Raw genomic sequence first — 6,000 nt, 5'->3', positions numbered from 1 at the left:
CATTAAAATGTAAAATACATGACATAAAAATAGCATTTTTAAACAGTAGGTTTCATTTGGTTAGTGTAATATTCCTCCTGTCTTTGAAAATCAACTCTGTCAGTTTTTCCCCAGTTTTCTAGTGTTATATAGAGATACAACGACCATAATAAAATCATGACCTGAATGATATACAGGAATCTGAACTCTGTCTTCCATGATGAGTTGGTCACAAAACTATTAATAGTATTTGGGTACCAAAAGCTGCGTAGAGGTGCTTGCTGAGCTTTCAAAAAGCTTATGTGCCCAATCCCTCCTTGGCTCTAGCTTCTTTCACTCTCTGCCTACCTCCGTCCTGCAAAAGCGTGAGCTGGTTTGTGCTGAAAATTTTATCACAGGGTAAACAGAATAATAAAATCTAAAATGGACGTTTTCAGTTTATGCTTCCTTTGAGCCAAATAGTAACATTCATTTTAAAATGTCGGCCAGTAAGATAAATGGCAATTATTGTGCCTTTCAGAAATGTGCGCTATGGGCAGAGGTGCACACAGAGTGCTTTGTTGAGATTTCTTTTTGGCCAGCTTTGACTACCTGGAGCCGTATCTCCTGTAGCGTGTTGCAAATAACAGAATATGTGCATTTTGAATGCAGTGGCATAATGGGCACGTAGCGTGCTAACTAAAGCATTACAAATGCTGCATGGCTTATTTTTATCTCTCCGTCCTTCTCAATATAGTATTTTTATCTCTCACGCCAATACGAAATTATTTTTGTGTCTCTAGGAAAAACAAGGCAACAAGGAGACTCAGTCCTGCTAGCGTTTAAACACATGACAAGTCCCCTTACACACTGTGGGACTTTTCACGTCCTTAGCTCTATATATGTCTGCAGAACCAGAACCTAAATGGCACTTGTGAGCAAGGCTTTATATGAACATTACTTGGAAAGGGAGAGTGAAGTTTATGAGTCAAACTCTCCAGTGAGGTGCTATTCTGCAGCCACACGTAGCTAGGAGAAGTAGGGGTAAAACGCTACCAAACTGAAATGCTTTTCACTTTACACAAGCAGACAACCGTGCAAAATGCAAGCCAGGGGAGAACTATGCTTCTGAAAAGGGACAATATATTTGTCGTTACATACAAAGAGTTGATTTTGTGTTGGCACACAGTATTTGCATAGTTTCCTGTAGTTTAGTAGGCTTTGAAAACACAGGTAGCCCGATGGAGCTGCGGCAGTTTCAGGAGAAGACATCAGTGAAATAACTTCACAGAAATTGCTCCCCTCTAAAGGATATGGTAAACACTATGTATCATCTGTCTGTAGTGAAAGGGGGAAACAGAGGATGAAAATGTACAATAAAAACGGACATAAACACAGAAAAAATAACAAACATCCACATGTTAATTACTGAACACGCTTTTGTTAGCAGTAGGTCACCATCATTCCTTATTGACGTTTACTGCAACTGCAATTTCTTTTTCAAGACCACTGACCCAGGAAAATGTAACCCCCTAGTTATCCAGCGCCCTTTAATTAGAGATGTCTCCAGAGATAATCTCACTCACGGCCCCTATTGTGAACCATTTATTTTCTAACTTTCCTTTTTATCAGCCGTCTTTCATCTTTATGCTTTTCTGTCCTAGCCCGGCAGAGCAACTCGGGCTGGTAGAATGCAGCTGATTCGTTTACCGGTTCTCCCAATTGCACGTCGTCTCTCGTGACATTTGGGGTCTCGCTCCCAAGCGCTGGCTGCCGGCACCGGCGCGGCCTGCGGGGATCCCCGCTCGGCACACGGAACCACGGCGCCAGGCCTCGGGGTGGGAAAGGGCTGGGCAACAGGCACCTCACGCCCGCCGAGACGAGGCACAGAACAAACAGCCCTCTCGCGCTGGGAACCCTCGGCGGGGCTGTGTTTTTGTTTTTAGTCCCGGGAGCACTTATCTATTCTTGTGATGTTCGGCAGGGCTGACTCATGGCTGTTGGACGCCTGCGGTCAGCAGCGCAAGTAGGATGAGGTTTCTCCGGGGGTGGAGCGCCTGAAACATCCCCCGGATCAACACCGCGGCTCCGCCGGCGGCGAGGGGTGACCGGGCGGGTATTTTTTGCCCAGCCCATCGCACTCTGCCCACAGCCGCCACTGCGCGCCGCGCCGCCCCTCGCCCTCCGCACGGCCAGGCCTGGCGGCGCTGGCGGGCCGCGGCCTCCCCCACGCGTGCACGCCACACCTCGCCACGGCCAGGGCGGCGGGGAGGGGCCGCGCCGGTGGGCCTGCCCGGGCCGCCGCCGCCGCCGCCCCCGCCGCCATGGCGACCGGCGGCCCCGCGCGCCGCCACAGCGGCCCCTCGCGGCGGACTACGGCTCCCAGAGCCCCCTGCGGCCGCCGGCGCGAGCCCAAACGCGGGGTCCGGCGCCAGCGGCGGCACGAGCGCGCACACGCGCGCACACACGCGCGCCCCCCTCCCCCCGGGAAGAGCGGGAGGGAGCGAGCCCGCCCTGCGCATGCGCCCGCCGCTCCCGGACGGAGGGGCGGGGCGGGTGGAATGTCAGCGGCGCCGCTATTCGCGGAGCGGCCGTACGCCGCTTTCTGTGCGTAGGGGCCGCGGCAGGCGAGGCAGCGGGCGCTGCGCCGTTGGCGTAGCGTTATTGTGAATGGAGCGGGCGGCGGGGCGGGGAGGATGATGTCAGCCTGCGAATGTCAACAATGTAGCGATTGAGGGGCGGGGGCGGCGCGGGGCCGGGGCGCGCGAGGCGGCGGCGGCGGCGGGCGCGGGCGGGCGGGCGGCAGAGCTGGGCAGCAGCGGCCGCGGCAGCAGCGCAGCGCCGCCTCCCCTCCTCCGCCTCCGCCGGGCTGCCACCGCCGCCGGCCCCGGGTGCCGCTCCGGCAGCGACACAGCCGCCGCGGTGCCGCTCCCCCCTCCCGCCTCCCTCCTCCCTCCCACCCTCCCGCCGCTGCGGCTTTCTCTCCTCCTCCGGCCCCCTGCCAGCCCCTCCCTCTCTCCCTCCCTCCTTCCCCCTCCCTCCCTTCCCCCTTTATTTTTCTCCGCAAGACTTTGGCTCTGGAAGCAGCTGGTTCAAAGCAATCGCCATGTGATGAGCGTCTGGGTCGGATTTTTTTTTTTTCCTTTGGGGGGGGGAGGGTGCAGGTTTCTGACCGCAGGGAAATATTAATAAGAATTTCCGACACAACAGCAGCAGCAACAACAAGAGCAACCCCCCCCTCCCCAAACCTCCTCAGCCGTAACAGCCTTCCCCCCCTCGCCCCGGGCCCGCTCCACCCCGCCCCACGGCCTTCCCCCCCCCCTCCCCCCCGGCTGCAGCGAGAGGGGCGACCCCCGAAAGTTGCGCGGAGGCGAGGTGAGTGCGCCTGTTCCGCGGCTCGGCAGCCCCGCCGGGGAAGGGGAAGAAGGGGGGGTGGGGGGGCGAAGTTTTGGGGGGAGGCTGGACGGGAGCGGGGGGCAGCGTGGTTATTCCCCTCCTCCTCCCCGAGCAGCTGCTGCGCGGGGTTAGGCGGGGGGCTGCACCCCCGCCCCCGGCGCGGCCGCGGGCTTTGCCGGAGTGCTTGGTGCTTATTCCTTCAAGTGGGAAACACGCGCGTTGCGTAACGGGCAGCGCGCGGCAGGCGCCGAAGTGTGCGAGTGTCCCCGTGCGCCTCGGCGCGCGCTCCCCCGCCCCGCGCTCCGCACCCCCGGGGCGGGCCGGGACCCCCGGGGCAGCCCCCGGGGCAGCCCCCTCCGCCAAGGGCCGTCCCGCCGCCCTCCCCCGGCCCCGCCGCCGCGGCCACCTGCAGCCGCTCGGGGCAAGCGGGCACCGCACCGCGCCGGGCGTCCGCCGTCCCCTCGGTGTCCCCCGCCCCCGTTTTTACAGGTTTGGAGGGAGATGTGAACTCCGATAACAGTTTCTTGGATCATTAAAACGTAGCGTGTAGGCAAGGCAGCGCGCCGCGAAGACGCTGGCTGTCATGAAAGACGCTAAGTGTGAAATCATGCCTCTCCTTTTGTGGAGCAGGCTATTTTTGTAATGCAGCGGGTGTCTTGCTTAAAACGCCTCAGTTATCGTGAGATCATTGTGCCCTTGTTGCTGAAGCCCCGGCAGCTCCGGAGTAAACCGCGTTTTTCATTCTTTAATAATAAACGCGAGGCAGGGATGACATCTTATTAGAATTACTCGTTAGGGTGTTGGAAAAATTGGGAAATTACAGTCTTGCTGTTTGCTCTAGTTGAAGCCGTGTCCGTGTTTTCGTGATGAAAGCCCATTTTCGAAGACTTTGGAACAGTCGCTAAACTTGTGCATATTTTAATTTGGTATTCTGGGGCTCGAGCTAGAAACAAGTTGGATTTTTCGGGCTGCAAATTGTCTGAGATTCTGCTGTAGATGGTGGAATGCTCTGCAGCTTGAAGAGGGTGGTGGTGCTTGGGTAAATTGACTTCTTCAGGTATGTAAATACTGAAATTTGAGATAATTGCGTTTGATGAGATGGGTAGAATAAAACGATAAGGTTGTGTGTTAAGCTGTCGTCTATGGGGCTGTTGTAGCAACAGTCTGAAACCGGTGGCTTAGGGTTCTTTACATCTGACAGAAAGAAAATTCCACTTCAGATGTGGGCTTGCTCTTTCAAAAGCCTGTGTTGCCTTTTGTATCCACCCGCCTGCTGCCCGTCACTGGGATCTGGGCACTTGGGCAGCAAAATGGATCGGCGTTGTACTTCCCTGCGGTGTATTGAACCTGTGCTTTCAGCATTATTTTTCACATTTGACTCTCCAGCTTCAAAGGCTGTTGTGAAGGTGCTCTGCAAGAAATGGAAGGAAGCCGTGACTAATTGGAAAAGTAGAGGATTGAAAAATCAGGATCATAGTTCTAGTTTTCCTGTTAGTTTGCTCCGTAACACTAGATGAGCCATTCAAACAGATGTACGCCAGTACGCTGAGCTGTCAAGTGGGCAAGAAAGGTCCCTAGTGATTTTGCAGGTAGGGTGGTTGTCAAGATATTTAGAGATCTTGTGCAGAAATGCTCCACAGAAGTAGAGTGTGCATTTCTGGGCAATGCTGGGCAACTCTGCTGTGTAATTTATGCTTAAACAACTACATTTTTTGAAAACTTTTACAATTGTGAGGACTGGATGGGAAAGGTGCACGACTGATGCACATGCTGACAGGTCCCGACTGGTTAATCATCAGCAATTGTTTATGCCCAGATATCTCACACGGGGAAGCAGTGCTAGGACGGGTATTCCTAGTCCTTTTCTGACCTGGAGGCACATCTCGAACATGTGTTGGTATTTATGTCATGCACGTTGGCAGGATGTGCCGGTGGTGTAGGTGGGACACCCTCCTCTCCTTCCCTCTTTGCTTTTTGTCGTTCATTTTGCAGCAAGAAAACGTTGGGTGGTTCGCTCTTCTGTGCTGGGCATGAAGGAAAGTTAGAGATAGCACCCGAGTTGCTAGCTGAGAATAACGGTCCAAATCCCAATAAATAGGCATTGACATGGCGCTCCTAATATGAGGAGATTCTGGTAAATCTTCAACATTGTAGAAGGCCTCAGAGACTCATTGAAATTAATGAGTTTAATAAAATCCCCGTACTGTGTAGCAATCTTGCGTATCTCTTTCTTCTTTCTGTGCACACTTAATTAATGACAAAGAGAGCTGAAAATAAAACCCTATATAGATGATGTGTAGTGTGGAATATGTGATAGAAGTTGCTTGCCTTTGCTTATTTTAAAACTTTCATTGCTTGATTTTTCTGTTCTGAAGTGCAATAGCTATTTTTCTTAACGAGGCTGCAGTGTGATTACCAATTAGTTATTTTCCTTAAGGTTTTCTCTAAAAATATCTCTAGCCATGGAAAAAAAAAAATCAGTGATCACTGGGTTTTTTTGTTTGTTTGTTTTAAAAATCCAAGAAGAATAAAAAGAGGTGTTTTCTCATTGTGTGCCTGTGATACTCATTTTGGTTAGGACTTCACATACACAGAGATAAAGAGGAGACCTCTTAGAGTGTAGCTAAGAGACGTTTATGGCACTAA

General features: G+C 53.2%; 1 protein-coding gene across 3 annotated transcripts in view; it reads left to right on the top strand.

Moving 5' to 3' along the window:
• Positions 1-3,001: 3,001 nt before the first annotated feature.
• Positions 3,002-6,000, top strand: part of BACH2 (BTB domain and CNC homolog 2) — a 190,592-nt gene continuing 187,593 nt past the window's right edge. For 2 of the 3 annotated variants that reach the window (XM_072855491.1, XM_072855486.1), the window contains exon 1: positions 3,002-3,333. The gene's annotated coding sequence lies outside the window, so the exon portion shown is untranslated. The remainder of the gene's footprint in view (positions 3,334-6,000) is intronic. The other variant, XM_072855487.1, reaches the window with a different exon arrangement.

Source organism: Ciconia boyciana, chromosome 3 (genome assembly GCF_034638445.1).
Source record: "Ciconia boyciana chromosome 3, ASM3463844v1, whole genome shotgun sequence".
Taxonomy (NCBI): Eukaryota; Metazoa; Chordata; class Aves; order Ciconiiformes; family Ciconiidae; genus Ciconia; species Ciconia boyciana.
Note: the sequence above shows the minus strand (reverse complement) of the source record. Positions and strands in the feature narration are given on the sequence as shown.